Raw genomic sequence first — 16,642 nt, 5'->3', positions numbered from 1 at the left:
AGCGGATCAATTTACACTATTGCGCAAAAAATCAGGGAGTTTGGTGCCACCCCTGTCCCAAAGGAAGCTTCGCCCATGAAGACTACACCAAACCCAATCGGAGACCCATGTTTAAACTGGAAACAAAATCGAAGACCAGACTTTAATGTGCATGTTGGGTTTCAGGCTCAATTGGTTTTGGTTGCACGCGGTTAAGGTATAAGTTCAAGACCGAGAACGAGTTGTGAGACACTTCAACACCCTTGTTAATTTCTTCAAAACTTTCAATTTTGCATTTAATTTCTTGAACTATGAACATGTCTCTCTTGGATTTTGTATTGAAAATTTCCATTTGACAATGAATTTTTGGAATCACAATGTTTTTTTTTATAAACATGTGATTATGGAGTTGATTTGAATAAAGTTGATATTTCTACATATACTAAAGTGTTGAATGCTTTTGTATACCCAACAAATGGATCTTATTGGGTTTTGATCAAAATCTATTTTACTTTTGTTACTTTTGGTATTATGGAACATGATGATTTGGGTGCGGTTGTGACATGATCTCTTTTGATACTCTAAAGGATCTTGTATGGCTTTTACCACACTAGAAGTCATGTCTTTTTTGTAGGTGTATTAGATTTTCTTCATGATGCATTTCTTTATATGTTCTCTCTATTTCTTGCAAACATATTCATAGTAGTTTCAATAAAGGATTTGTGGGTTCGACTTGGACTAGGACTTGACATGTAACAGGTTGTAAATGGTTGTACCTTTTTGAGTTAAGTTGTTTGGTGGGGATACCGTTTGATCATGGCTATCTTAGTATTGTTATCCACTTCATCAACGGGTTTTAGCTACTATTACGCTTCAAATAGCAGGAAGTTTTTAAAATGGTTTCAAAGTCATTGTATAGTTTTTTATTTTCAAGATTACTGAAAATCGACATACTAAAATCCAACATGTTGACCTTTGTAATTTTCACGTGTGTAGACTTCATGATTAAGCAAATAATCCCTTAATCGCAAAAATTTTAAAACTGTGTATGTATAAGATCAGAATATATTCATAACTTCCAAATAATTTAAGTATTTTAAGACCTTTTAAGTTTTAACAATCAACATTTTATTTATTTATGGTAATTTTCTAAGTTAAATATACTTTTAAAATAGTACTAGATAGGTTAAACTGTTAAAGTGATATTGCTTTTTTAATTATATGAAATTGGATCTATAAAGTGTAAACATATTTACTTAATTAAATAGTTAATCCATATGACAATGTGCAAGTTATGTACCTCAACTTTTAAACTGAAGCCCATAATCATATGATAACTTAAAAATGGTGCATCAATAATGTTAGTGGGCCGATGAAAATCTTGAACGGACATGAAAAATATGAAAAGGCCCAACAATGAAGATTTGGCTTAACGGTATTAAAAAAAATTGATTAAAAAATTGCTTTTCATAGGTATAGAGGTAGGGTACCAAAAAGACCAAGTATCCTTAAGTATCACTCGTGGGTCGTAGAGAAACCCCTTATATACCACCCGTGGGATATACGGATCATCTGCATAACACGGTAGAGGAAGAACGTCCTCACACCACACGCGGAAGTATCCAGGCACCCTCAGAAGTCATCCGCGAGATAGGACATATGTCCGCCAAAATGACCGGAAGGCAATGCCAACTGAACAGTTGTCATGAACTAACTACCCTCTAGAAGAGTATCCACGATTGTTACTTGAAGACTACGTGACTCGCCAGCCAATGAGCAAAGGACAGCTGGCCAGGTTGTTATAACCGTGCACATGGCCAGGGTATGGTCCATCCTATCATAAGACAACGCGTGTCCAAATTGTTATACCCATGCACATGGGACGTATAGCTCAACCTATCACAAAGGGACACGCGTCCAGGCAGTTATCAAAATCTTCTAGAAGATGACAGCTGGCCCTTCCTACATCATTCGGCTATAAATACCTTGTCAACCTGCATGAGGTATTCATTCATATTCACTCTGACTCACTTATACTCTGACTACACTTAGTCTGTATACTTAAGTCCTTTCTCCCTTACGAACGATACTGATTCTCACGCCGGAGGGTGGTTACAGGAAGCCCCCCCTCCCCCTCTTGTCCTTCCTGTAACGAGACTCACGGTGTCTGTTTTGCAGGTTCCGGTCATTGGACTTCGGGAAGTTATGCTCATACTGTGTTAGTAGTTATCGTATTTACCCTGTGGACTCATTGGATCCAGGACCCATACCCAGGGATTGGATCCGTGTTTTTTCAATAGGTGTTTAGTTGCCAATAAATGTATAATTTAAAGATTACATGAATTGTCGTTAAAAATATAAAATAAAATATTCTACTAATTCACTATTTTGTTAATATAATTTTCTTAGATAGTAGAACTATATAAACTTAAAATAGAAATGAACGTATTTGAAACCCAATAGGTAATTTTTAACAATTTGATGACTATAGCTAATGCCCAACGCCTTGGTATCACTAGACCAATGACCATTGGTCCGTATTTATCACTTAAGCACGCATATCATATCTATTCCCTTAACGTTAAAACATCAGCGCTATTCCACTTGATTCCCCGAAACAAAAGCTATGATTTTTACCCTGTGGCGGCCCAATTATTTTGGGGCCTGAAGCGTTGGAGACCTTAAGCCCTGGCTTCACCCAACATTACTTTAGGGTCGACCCTGTTTTTACAATATTGTTGTTTTCGTGCGAGCTGAATGCCTTCGTTTTCACCATCAACCTATCCGCTGCCCCGCCAATCGTGTGCCACCAATGTAGGTATTTTTCTAAACTTTTTATTTAAAAATTTAGGATTTTTATGTTAAATGAAACTTGTTGGTTAATTAGAGTTTGATTTTTGTATAGATAAAACTTATTGCTGCTAGATGGTTTCATATGAATTTGATTTTTGAATTGGGGTTTTATTTAGATTGGAATCAATGCTAAATCGTGTAGTGGTCGCAAATTGAGGCTGTTGCAAATTGGTCGGAAACAGGACGGTCACGAGTTAGCTGTAAAACAAGGCAGATGCAAGTAGGACGAAAAGCATGATGATCCATGTTGGTCATAAGAATAGATACATATGTTTAGTCTCTAAAACAGATCAGACGTTGGCCCCAAAAACAGTCACAAACATATTAGCGACGAGGGTTTTGTGATGACCAATATCCTTTGAAAGAGGCTTTTAGCGACCCAGTTCTATTTTAATGATATACAATTATACATATATCTTATACTTACATTGGACATATCAATGTTTTTAATTTACAATCTCAAACAATACTTTGGAAATATGGACATCTATTGTCTTTGGATCACAGTACGCCTTGTAGTAGAACGTTCTTGCGACAGTTAGGAACGTCTGCTTCAAATCCCGATCAAGATCATCGGGTGAGTTGCACAATACAAGTTGCATTAGTTCTTGCATTTTCGAATCTATTATACCATAACTTCTAGTCCCATTGTCACGTGTGACGCAGTTCTCCTATCGAGAGAGAAATTTTATTATAAGTGAATCAATTAAGAGAAAATCTTAACAACAATCAAATTGAAATAACACGTCTTTTTCAAAGCCTAAATTAAATGTTTTATATATATATATATATATTATGGGTTTGGATCATATACAAAAGAAATTAACGTGCTAGACGTGAGAATCAAGTAGATTAATTATATATACAAGTAGAGTAATTATGTAATTACTCTATGATGTAATTACATAATTACTCTACTTGTATATACAATTACTCTACTTGATTCTCATGTTTAGCACGTTAATTTCATTTGTACGTTAACTTTCACCTATATATTATAACAATATAGATACTGAAATAATTTTAAGAATTCATAAAAGTATTATTGTGATTTATTGTAAAAATGTAATATTTATCATTATGGAAATTGATGGATTGAATTCTAAATTACTGTACAGTGACACCTCAGCCTAGTCAAGGCGGGGTGCTACACAAATCGAGCCTGAAAAATAGTTTTTACCTTGGAACTATCGAACTTAGATGTTTCATGACAAATGTTATTAGTGAGGGCCGAGAGCCGTTGATATTGAGGATGAGTTAAGAGCTCGTTCGATACCCAACGGCCAGCAGTAATATGTATCATTTTTACCATCAATTCCGCTTCTCCTGTCACATCTACATCATCTTCCCATCTCGTCAACCACATCTCCCACTAATTCCAAACGGCAAAAACACGAGTTTAAGCGTTAGCAACAACATATTGCTAGTCGCAAAAAGAGACCATAAGGATAGGGATATATCGAGCTTACGACATGGTGGAGTTGCGGATAGATGTCTTGACTTTGAGTCATGAGCGCGTCCAAAACAAGCTCATGTAGAGTTTCTTGAAGTGCAACCATGACATTATGCCATGGTTCATTACTATGTAACCAAACAAGGCAAATTAACAATATTGAACACTATTGCGACAGTTGAATACCACCGTCGCTAAATGTTTACGCTTTTAAGAAGAAAAAACTTACTTGGAACGTGATCCGAAAGAAGACTTGTGTTTAAACTCGTCAACAAAAGCTATTCTGTCCTCTTTTGGGAGTTGTGACGAATCGAAAATCAAGGAGATAGTGTCAACTAATATGGCAGTTTTAGCCCATGCAATTCGCTCCTTAGACCTTTCTGGCTCGAATATGCTGGCTACAGCCAGGTAATAAGCGACTAAAAGGCTTGTGATATTGCTAGTCCCTAACTGTTCGATATTAGAATCCACATACCATCTGCGACAGATGTTCAAAATTACTAATTAAATGTTTTTATGACTTTTGTCTATCGAATTACAATAAAAAACTAAGTGGTCGCAATTTTTTGCAACTGTTTCGTTACTGAATTTGATTGGTAGCTAATTTTGCAACTGATATTATTTTGGTCACTGCTTTTTCGGCCTTTTTTTATGTTGCCTAGATTTCAAGTAGTTTAGGTTCTATTTGCTATTATTTAGGTTATATGGGTAGCGGCGCAGCTTGTTGTCCGGCTGCCTTATGATTCAATGTAATCATTACATTGCTTATTTGCTTAAACCACAAAATCTTATACGCAATTTTTTCATAACCAGACCAAATAACGTTTTACAATAGTATTTTTTTCGTATAATTTATATAGGCGGTTACTAGTTCCATTGGTTCGTTTTCTCGGTGCTTGCAAGTTAACAAAATTATGTAACGAAAATAGCAAACTTACTGTTGTATAGCGTTCCATTCGAGCCGATGCATGGCTAGACAGTTGTTGTAGTCCACTTTAGCCATTTCAAGGTACGTATTATTGTTCAAATTCCCCATCCTGCATCATTAATTTTCACTTGTTTGTTTGATGATGATAGTAAAAATTTACGATACCCGACAAACAATAACTAATCTGACATTAGTACTAAGAGTTTTAGTCTTATAGTAAACAACTAATATAAGTTTAATTTATGCGTAGATTTAGAAGGTGCGTTAGCTAGCTGTTCTGTAAAGACATTAATTTATTATATGCTAATAGAAAAGAAGAGTTTGGTAGTAATAATACCTATATAAGGTTTTGCCAATCCACACATCATCCGCGCCTCCATACTGTTCTAAGTAACATCTTGTCTCGGGTCTAGGTAGGCTTGCGTACCACGGTATGTCAAGTGCATATACAACCTATTGATATACATTTCATTGTGTAAATACCATAACAAATAGCACAAAGTTTTCGACGATATGCTATTTTCGACTATTTGCATACCTCTCCAGGCAAGTCTTTGGAAATGATCCATTTATCAAGAAGCTCGTTTAGCGATTGTTTTTCTTTCAAATAATTATACGAGAATTTCTTCGCATCCTCAAGAATTTTCTCTCCGGGGAAGAGCACCTGAGAAGCTCTATACAAATTGAACATCCCGGTTACAGCTTGTGTAGACTGGCCAGCGCAACATACAAATTTACCGTCTTTCTCAAATTGTTGAAATACATCTGTCACAAAATTGTAGAAAATAGGAAAATTAACTTCTCGTGTTTGTTTAATATATAACTCGGTTTTGAGGACGAAACCTCAAATTAGAGAGGTATGGTTTATGGTATGTAAAATGTTATTTGGTGATTTAAATCATACAAGTTTGTGACAAACAAATTAAGTTCATTTAATTATACTTATCATGAATACTAACCTGGATTAATTTTATAACCATGCATTCTTAACACCCTAAATCCCATCGCGGTATCATCAATATCTTGTACATTCGAGTTTCTTGCCCAACAAATCCCATCCTTTGTCCAATACTTGTAGACGTATTCCACGCAATCCTTGATCTCTGACTCAAAATAACGAGAAATCCCAAGTCGTTGAAGGCGATCAACTACCCAAATATGCTCGAAAAGATCCACCGGGTAGACATTTGGAACTACAAAATGATCAAAACCAAAAGTTTCATAAACTTACATAAGTTGGGCTTCTTGAACCACCATTAAACATACCTCCACCGTTGAATTTGGTAACGATATTGGTAAGATATTGAAGACACTTTTCGTCGTTGGTTTGCATGAGTGCGAAAGCAGTAGATGATGGAGAAGAGAGAAATGATCCATCTTTACATTGCAATTTTAGAAGTTTTTCCCACTTCAAATCTTGTATTCCTTCTAAACTATAAAGTAAAGTTGTAGGCATTTTGTGCACTAGATCCATTGGTATCCTTTTGATCACAAAAAAAAAATGTATAAAGAAAAACCATCACAAATATGTTAATGTTTGGTGTATGTCCTGCAATGGAAAAGTCATCAAAACACTTTCGAAACTTCCATGTCACCAGACAATAGCTGACAACTTCTGTACAACTTTTAGGTTTTGTCATTTCAAATGACAAATCATCTGAAAACAAAAACAAATATTCTCTATCCTATAAATTATTTGCTATCTTATTTTCTTCCTATTAAAAAAACAATTTTTTTTCTTTTAAAGAAGTGCGCAAAAGTAAGTACTTTTTGAGCTTAAGGTTTCGTCGTGCATAGATTTCTTTCAAGGCGGGAGTGTCCTCCAAAACATCAATTTTTAGCCTCCTTGCGGCGAAGGGAAAGCTACTTCGAAACCAATCGGCATATGTTCCTCATTCTCGTCTTCAAGTTTACATATGTTTTCTTTAAGAAAGTTCACTCCTGAGTGTATACGACAAGCATTAGCGACTCTTTTATGTTGCAACCATCATAACGACTTAAAGGGGGCATGACGTTGATCTCTTTTTATTCGTGTTCAAGTGTAACTCGTATACAAATATAAATATACATATATTTAACTGCTTAATTGTACCTTTTTCACATTTACTAGGATGAATGTTCCAAGAAGTTAGTGCGATAACACAAGCCAACGTATTAATGATCCTGTCATGAGCCAAAAACAATACACGATCCCCCCAAGACCCATCCGGCAATTGATTGTTCGCAATCCACTCCAAACTTGATGGAAATTGCGGGGAACCACCTCCATTAACATCTTGCACTAGTGCAACCCAAGCCGTATCATAAGCCGACACATTTATTTCCCCATCACTCATAGAACATAACATTTCTTTAATTTGCGCAACAAATTGTTGAATCTCGTCATTTGGATACATGATCTTTTGACATAGCGATTGGACATTGTGGTAAACAAGGTAATGATACATGTTAGTAGATACAAAAATGTAACACATTAAAAGTACAAGTCAAATAACAACCTTGTCCGTGTCCAAATGATACATCATGTTGTCATTGTCGCGATTGATAAACGAAGCATCATTCTTCTGAAGTGCATCAAAGTATTCTGCATCAACCAACCCGTAAATACTTTATAACCAATCGTTCTTTTGTTAATCGTTGGAGGTCAATTTCTATTCGATTCATATTTTGATTCTTTCTTCTGTTTTTCTTTTATGTTAGAAGCAATTCAACTTGGTTATTCACTTTCAACATAATTGTCTTATATATCATATTGAAAACAGTACTTACAAGTGTTTATTCGTATATCACAATTTTCGACTTAACATTGATTTTAACGCGGTTGTGTGCATACAACTAAGTTGCGGATAATGAATATACCTTGTGTACGAGACTTTAATACGGCTTTGCATAGAAAATGGTTGTTTCCAAGAATTACACTTCCTGTAAAGCAATATCAATAATTAGAGATTAGTTAAATAAAATTACATATGTTGGCAAATTTATACAAGGTAGTATATATGTCCATCTTGCCTTGTTTCTTCTTTACCTAAAAGTTTTCTTATTATAAATCATATGTATGTATGTATGTATCAATGTAAAGAAACATGTGTTTTTATTAATACATACATACGTACGTACGTATGTACGTACGTATGTACGTACGTACGTACAATCATGCATTTTGATACAAGCCAGGAGCACTCTGGGAAGGGACAACGATCTCCTGCCCGATTACCTAGGTTGGCCTAATTTTTTTTTATAAATGTATATATATATATATATATATATATTTTAAAATATGTATCCTTAATATTTAAACTCAAATATACAATTCATTTGAGCCTTTAAAATAAAAGAAATGAAAAATGCACTCATTTAAAAAAAAAAGAAAGAAAAACTCTTTTACTTAAGGCTCAAAATTTTTCCCGCCTTCAGCCCAAAAAAATTTAACGATTTTTAGGTAAGTGAAGAGGTAGGTCCCAGCAGAGCCCAGTTGGACCCGCAAGACTCACCTTGAATAGGGACGTCTGCGCAATGACCAACTGCTCCAGCAGGACCCACCATGCTCAGAGAACCTTACGCGCAGTACGCCAGCTGTACCCGCAGGGAAAGCCTCCCAATGGTGAAGTACCCCGCCTGTTCCCGCAGCTGCGGATACAAGCCATCAGGGAAGGCTACCCGCACTAACAGCAAGGCTACACGCACAAGGCATTCGCTACTTCAGTAGTCACATGAAGGAATGAGCAAGGCGGGAATACTCCCGCCTAAATGAGCCAGTCCGTATGCTTCTGGAAGGTCTTTCGTACTATACCTACTAAGGTATGGGCGGAACATACAATTTGACCAGAGCAGCCCATGAACTAATAACAGGGTGACAGCTCACCGACAACAATACGAGAAGGAGCACCCTCTAGTACTGTTTGTCACTATTAGCCGCTGCCTACTCACCAACCCTTACGATGGGACGTGCGCAGCCTACAGTTGGTGGAACAGTGCGTAGCCGGCAGTAAAGGAACAGTATACAGCCGACCTTGCTACTGTTGGCCGTAGCCTATCCACCAACCAGCATGGCCTGTGCGTAGTCCACTGTTGGTAGAACAGGAATATTATTCAGCCGGCTGTACCTTCTAGGAAACCTACCTTCGGCTATAAATACTCCAACACCTTGGAATGGTAAGGACATCATCCGATATCTCAATCTTATCTAGCAATCTCTTAATATACACTTATATTCAGAGCAATCTAGTCTGATTCTCACGCCGGAGGGTGGTCACAAGGAGGAACCCCCCCTTCTCAGTGACGAGCTTACGGTGTCTGTTTTGCAGGTCCCTTGAAGAACAACCTTCTCTGCTGGACCTCATCCTCGTGGGAAACATTACTTAAACCCCAGATTATCTATAATCTGCCCAGGGTTCACTTAGTGTTTCTTCATTGGCGCCATCCGTGCATAAAAGCTAGAACTAATTTAGTTTTTTCAAAATTTCTGAAATGGTTAACGTTACTCCGGTCCCAAGGCCAGTAACCGACCAAGAAACCCCGGTAACCACAACCCCAGCAACTGGGGGGAACACCGGCGGTTATACAAATCTTACGAACACTACCCCGACTACCCAAGCCGGGGCAAGTGCAGTAAATATTCCACTGGGGTTCACTGATGCCCAGTTGGAAAAACGAACGAGGGCCCCTCGCCAAACACTAGATCAAGTGAAAGCGTGGGCCGAAGCACGTCAGAGAGAGTTCCAAGCTGAATTGGATGAACGCTTGCGTTCAGTTCAACAGGCTGACGAATTCGGCAGTACTCGCCAACAGCTCAATATGAACAGCGAGTGCGAGTACTCAGACGAGGAGAGAGAAGAATCCGATACCGACGCAAACCCTCGCCATAAGGCGAAAGGGAAGCGTAAGGAAACGGACTTCCAGCCGAAAAGGAATTTTGGGGAAGCTTTTAAACCAACGAATGCGGAGAGAAACCCGCGTGACTTCTCCAAAACCTTTAGGCCAACTGCTACAAATGCAGGAAAGTCAAAGTTCGCAAGGGACATTGCGGAAGCAATCGCCCCGAGAAGTGCCAAACAAATGTCCAACATTGGCACTTATGATGGTCTATCCGACCCAGACGACCACTTGAACAGATTCATTGCGGGGGCAACCGTCAGTAACTGGACGGAACCCACGTGGTGTTATATGTTCCAGATGACTCTGGTTGGAGCGGCCAGGGCATGGTTCGATCGTTTACTGGTCCACCACATATATGACTGGGCGGACTTTCAGAACAAGTTCAGCCAGCACTTCAGCCAACAGAGGAAATATACTGAAGAACAGTGGACGATCCTCAACTGCGTTAGAGAGGAGGATGAATCTTTATTAGACTTCATCACCCGCTTCAACTCCAAAAAGCTAAGTCTCGGCAACATAAGTGAAGATCTTGTTCGCGCCGCTTTCATCCAAGGCGCCGAATACCCGGAGCTTATCCGCACATTGACGGGTAAGGATGGCATGCCATCAACATGAGATGCCATCATGACGGCGGCCAAGCGCTTTGCCGAGACGGAGAAGCAACTGGGAAGGGATCTTCCCCAGAGTACACACCTCTACACGCAGAGGACAAGAGAGAACAATGTCCGGATCGCCCGACAGAACAAAAAGAGGAAGCTAGGTATCTGGCAGTCAAGGGTAAACTTTGACACCTCATCCAGCTCTCACCCTCTTGTTGGCGGAAGAAATCACACACACCCTTCAAGCCAAAAGCACCGGTGGACGCCACTTACCAAAAGCGTCACGGAGATATTTGCCACTGAAAAGCTACCGTGGCCAAAAGCTCCAATGATCCGGCACCGACCTAATGCGGATCAGAGCAAATCCTGTGACTTCCACGGGACAAAAGGTCATGGTACGGAAGAGTGTACATCCTTGAAGGATATTGTTGAAGCATTCGTCAAGGATGGAAGACTGGCACACCTGGTGGCATCAATCAAGAAGGGAGGACGGAACGACAACCGGTACCGAGGCAACGGACGAAAGCCCGTTGACATCAGCATCAACATGGTTCATGGTAATATCAGAGGAAGAAAAAGGCGAACGATAGAACCATGTGCGTGGAAGGAAGCTGAGGTGCGCTTCCCGCGAGTGCCAGGAGGACCCAGCAAAGAAGGCCCTATCGTCATCAAAAGCCAGCTGGGGCACTACATCACCTCCCGCACTCTTGCTGACAACGGCGCCTCGTCAACGGTGATGTACAGGCAGTTCTTCGACAAGCTAGATGACGAAGACAAGGAACGCCTGGAAACGATCTACGCCTCGATGGAAGGGTTTGATGGCAGCACAAACACCCCCCTGGGTATCCTATCTTTCCCCGTCACTCTTACGGATGGGAAACACTCCCGCACAGAAGATGTGGACTTTGTCGTGATGAGGAAGCCACACCACACATACGACATTCTCTTCGGGAGAGACGGGATGGCAAGATTCAACGCCGTGGTATCCTCAGTCCACGGCATGATGGGATGGCCAACAGCTGAGGGTGTAGCGATGATCACCGGCATTCCCCAGGTATGCATCGCATCTGTCTCATCTAAACCCAAACCAAAGATGGCTAAACCAACCATCACCGAACCAGAAAGATGGGCCTTCAACGGCAAGTACCCGGACCAGGCCGTCTCCATTGGCCCAACAATTGTTGATCCCACACGCACCTTACTCAAGCGCTTATTACAAAAGAACGCTGACATCTTCGCGTGGACACCAGCTGACATGACTGGTGTACCCCGAATTAAGGCAGAGCATAAGCTCAAATGCGATCCGGCTGTTACGCCGATCGTACAAAAGCGCAGAGCAATGGGGCCAGAACAAACTAACGCGTGTAGAACCCAAGTCAAGGAACTCCTTGACGCAGGCATCGTACGCGTTAGTAGATATCAAACTTGGGTTGCAAATCCCGTTATGGTACCGAAGAATAACAAACAATGGCGCATGTGCATAGATTTCAAAGACTTGAACAAAGCATGCCCCAAAGATTGTTATCCGTTACCTGAAATTGATCTTAAGGTGGACTCGTTGGCACCATTCCGCCTTAAATGCTTCCTGGACGCGTATAAGGGGTACCATCAAATCCACATGGCCGTTGATGATCAGGACAAAACCGCTTTTCGGACGCCCGATGGCACATTTTGTTACCAAATGATGCCATTCGGACTTAAGAATGCCGGGTCCACATACCAACGCCTGATGGACAACCAGTTTCATACCCAAATTGGGAGGAACTTGGAAGTCTACATGGATGACTTGGTCATCAAAAGCCCTGACCCAGAAGCGATGTTGAAAGACATCGAAGAAACTTTCAACACGCTCAGGAAGATAAACATGAAGCTCAACCCGAGCAAGTGTGCCTTTGGAATGGAAGAAGGGAAGTTCTTGGGGGTCATCGTCACTAAAGATGGCTTCAGAGCGAACCCTGAAAAGGTCGAAGCCATTATCAAAATGGAATCACCTACTACCATCAAACAGGCTCAGACACTGAATGGACGACTAGTGGCACTTAATCGCTTTTTGGCAAACCACGCGGATAAGTCGTTTCCCTTCGTGTCAACATTGAGGAACTGTTTAAAGAAAACGCACTTCCGCTGGACACCAGAAGCGGAAGCAGCTTTTCAGGAGATTCGGTCACGCTTGATCGAACTCCCAACGCTGACAGCACCAAAAGCGGGAGAAGAATTAATCCTATACCTTTCCGCAACTGATAGAGCAACCGGGGCAGTCCTGCTAGTAGAACGAAAAGGCATCCAGATGCCAATCTATTATGTCAGCCGTATCCTAACAGACGTAGAAACCCGGTACTCTACCCTCGAAAAATTAATCTTAGCACTTATACACGCTTCACGCAGGCTAAGACGATATTTCCAGGGTCACCCAATCACCATTCTCTCCAACTTAAAACTTGCAAACGTTCTAGGCAAACCCGAGTTATCGGGACGCCTAGCCAAATGGGCAATTGAGTTGGGGGAATACGCGATAAAGTATAAGCCAAGACCAGCCATAAAAGGCCAGGTTCTGGCCGACTTTATTGCAGAAGTGCCTGTATCGCGGGAAAAAGAGTGCCAGGAAGAGGCTCAACCCTCTCCAGCACAAGACATCAATGATGTCTGGCGACTCTACACTGATGGAGCAGCCAGTAACGAGGGTTCAGGCGCAGGGCTGAAACTAACCAACCCAGCGGGCCAAGAATACACTTACGCTATTCGACTGGATTTTCCAAGTACGAATAACGAAGCCGAGTATGAGGCATTCTTGGCTGGGCTGAGAATTGCGCGTAAGATGGGAGTGAAAAACTTGGAAGCCCACGTGGATTCCATGTTAGTAGCCAATCAAATCAACGGGACGTACACGGCCGTGAACGACACAATGGCCCTGTACCTCGCACAAGCAAAATCCCTTATGCGCGATTTCAACAACTGCAAAGTCATACACGTCAAGCGAAGTGAAAACAAATCTGCGGATGCGTTAAGCAAGCTTGCATCATTAGCCTTCACCCACTTAGGAAAGGATATCCGCATTGAACTCCTCGAGACACCTTCGGTCCCGCACAAGGAAATTTGTGTCATCCAAACCGGCACGGAAACGTGGATGACACCAATAATAAAATACCTTGTGGCAGGTACACTACCAGAGTCCAAAACACAGGCAAGAAAACTACGCTGTAAAGCACTGAATTATCAACTCATCGATGACATCCTTTACAGACGTAACTTTCTTGGCCCACTCTTAAGATGCGTGGACAACCAAGATGCTGACTACCTCCTAAGGGAAGTACACGAAGGCATCTGTGGAGTACACGCAGGTCCCCGCGCTGTTGTAGCTAAGCTAAACAACGCGGGATACTTTTGGCCGGGGATGCATACGGATGCACTGGCATACATCAGAAAATGCAGGTCTTGCCAGCTTTACGCACCCAACACGCACCGCCCGAAGAATGAACTTGTTCCAGTCACTTCTTCATGGCCATTTCAGAAGTGGGCCATCGATGTGACAGGCCCATTTCCTACAGCAGCAGGAAATGTTCAGTTCCTAGTGGTAGCCATCGACTACTTCACCAAGTGGATAGAAGCAAAACCTTTAGCCCAAACAACCGCGAAACATATCAAAAAATTTATTTGGGAATTTATTATTTGTCGTTTTGGACTTCCACAGAATTTGGTGAGCGATAACGGCACCAACTTTGCTGACAAGAAGCTACAACAGTGGCTGAAAGAACTTCAAATCACCCACACCTTTACCTCAGTGGCACACCCGCAAGGTAATGGTGAGGTGGAAAGAGCAAATAAGAGCATCGTCGAAGGCATAAAGAAAAGACTCTTGGAACACAGATCCGGCTGGGTGGACGAGCTTCCGCACGTCCTTTGGGCAAACAGAACGCTGAAGAAGGCCAGTACGGGAGAAACCCCGTTCAGTCTCACTTATGGCACTGAAGCCATGGTCCCGGTCGAAATTGGTTTACCCTCACCAAGGGTCTTGATTCAGCCAGAAGACAATGATGCGGAAAGACGGTTGGACCTTATGCTAACCGAGGAACGCAGAGACTTAGCCGCAGTGCGTGAAGAGAACTACAAGCGACAAATGCAAAAGTACTACAACACGCGGGTAAAACTCTGCAAATTCAATATAGGAGACTACATACTGCGTAACAACGAGGCTTCGAACCAAGAACGCCCAAGAAAGCTGGCCCCGGTCTGGGAAGGGCCATACATTATCAAAGAAGTCCTGGGAAAGGGCGCATACCGGCTCGAAAGGCTCGATGGCACTCCCATCCCAAGAACATGGAATGGAGCTCAATTACGCAAATGTTATATGTAGATCAATTCCAAACTTGTAAAGAAAAGGCCTAGAGCCACTTCTAATGGAAATGATTCTCCTTTCACAATGTGTTGATAGCCTTACCTTTATACTTATGAACTTCCCACACTGGTGCCGGTATTCACCGCACAAATGGGGGAAGAAGTAAGTCGTTACGTGTGGAAGGCGGCAAAACCCGCATAAACACAACGCTAAAAATAAGGAAAACCTACATGCAGGTCAGATGTAAGTAAAGTTTAGCCATCCTTGTAAGTGCAAGTGACGGTCTTACCCGCACAATCACGAACAAGGAAGCAAAACTTCAACCTATCATCTACCACGTTCAAAGGTTAACTTATTCTGAACACTTAGAAAATTTCAAAGGAAAAGATGAGGAAAACTTCCACGCAGGTCAGATATAAGTAAAGTTAAGCCATCCTACTAAGTGTAAGTGACGGTCATACCCGCACAATCATGAAAGAGGAAGCGAAACAAACTTATAATTTACCACGTTAAAAAGTTAACTTATCCAAGTACTAAAGAAATTACTAAGTCAGATCAAAACATGCGTAAAATAAACAAGGCAAAGAACAAACACAATCTTTATTTCATCAAATTCAAATATTACAAAGATAGCTATACAAAAGCAAAAATCTACGCTAATGGTGGAAAGGGATCTTCAGAATCAGGCTTCAGGACCACTTCCACTTGGACCCGCTCCATCAGTAGAGCGTGGTGGTTCAAGGAAGGCTTTAAGAATAGCTAGCCCATCATCAGCAGCAGCGACTTCGTTCACCTTCTCCACCACAGGATGCGGGAAGGCGGCATACTGGTTCACTGCTTGGTCGTAAATAGCTTCAGTATCCACATCGTACAAAGGGAAGTTGGAAGGCGGGATGCCTTTCTCAACGAACCCTAGACCAAGCAGGAAGCCGGCCTTTTCCCCATCCTCATGAGAAGCGTTGAGGGCTGCGCTCATAGCATCGTCATAAGACGTCTCTGAGAAGACCCGATGCACAACCTACAAAGAAAAAATACAAGTATCAGAACCTTTTCTATTTACAAAGAAAAGCGTGAAGACATGAAGCTAGACTTACCCGAGACAACGCTTCTCGAAGAAGCCATTCCTTGGCAACCAGAGCTTCTTGGAGGGCGGCTTGAGCTTGGGTACAGGCGCGTTCGGCTTCACTTTTATTAAGGTTGGCAAGCAACACTTGCTTTGCAGCAGCCTCTTCGACGCCCTTTAGCTTCCGCTCAGTGTGGTCAAGCACGCCCCTCTGGTCCAGGATCTCTTGGAGCTTCTTCGCGTCCTCCATCGCCAAGGCATCATGAGCCTGTTGGAGAGCCTCTAATTTGGCCTTAAGCTCTTCATTCTCCACGCGTAGAGGCTCGGCAACAGCTTCAGCCTTGGTGGCCCTTTCAGTTGCGTTCCTAGCAGTCTCCTTAGCCAGCCGGAGCTGTTCATTAACAGCTTGGGCAGCCTTGGAGCGAGCCTCGAGACGGGCCTGAACCTCAACTTCAAGGGCCTTGAACGCCTTCTCCTTCTCCGCAGCCGCGGCAGATAGCCTCCTATTCTCCTCCCGGACAGCCCGCGCCTGAGCTACTTCCTGAATGCGAGCTGC

General features: G+C 41.8%; 1 pseudogene across 1 annotated transcript; it reads right to left on the bottom strand.

Annotated features, from left to right (window-relative positions):
* Positions 1-3,203: 3,203 nt before the first annotated feature.
* LOC143596388 ((-)-kolavenyl diphosphate synthase TPS28, chloroplastic-like) lies at positions 3,204-7,774 on the bottom strand (annotated as a pseudogene). Its single transcript, XR_013146698.1, has 12 exons — positions 7,712-7,774; positions 7,306-7,612; positions 6,981-7,154; positions 6,480-6,694; positions 6,173-6,406; positions 5,752-5,978; positions 5,551-5,666; positions 5,224-5,322; positions 4,515-4,763; positions 4,302-4,413; positions 4,013-4,204; positions 3,204-3,503 (listed from the first exon to the last, which is right to left on the bottom strand). The product of XR_013146698.1 is annotated as a (-)-kolavenyl diphosphate synthase TPS28, chloroplastic-like (transcript).
* Positions 7,775-16,642: the final 8,868 nt, after the last annotated feature.

This window comes from Bidens hawaiensis, unplaced genomic scaffold (genome assembly GCF_021521415.1).
Source record: "Bidens hawaiensis isolate Kalapana, Puna unplaced genomic scaffold, B.hawaiensis_p1.1 tig00046324_1, whole genome shotgun sequence".
NCBI classification, from domain to species: Eukaryota; Viridiplantae; Streptophyta; class Magnoliopsida; order Asterales; family Asteraceae; genus Bidens; species Bidens hawaiensis.
The sequence above is the reverse complement of the archived record's forward strand: the minus strand, read 5'-3'. Positions and strand labels throughout refer to the sequence as shown.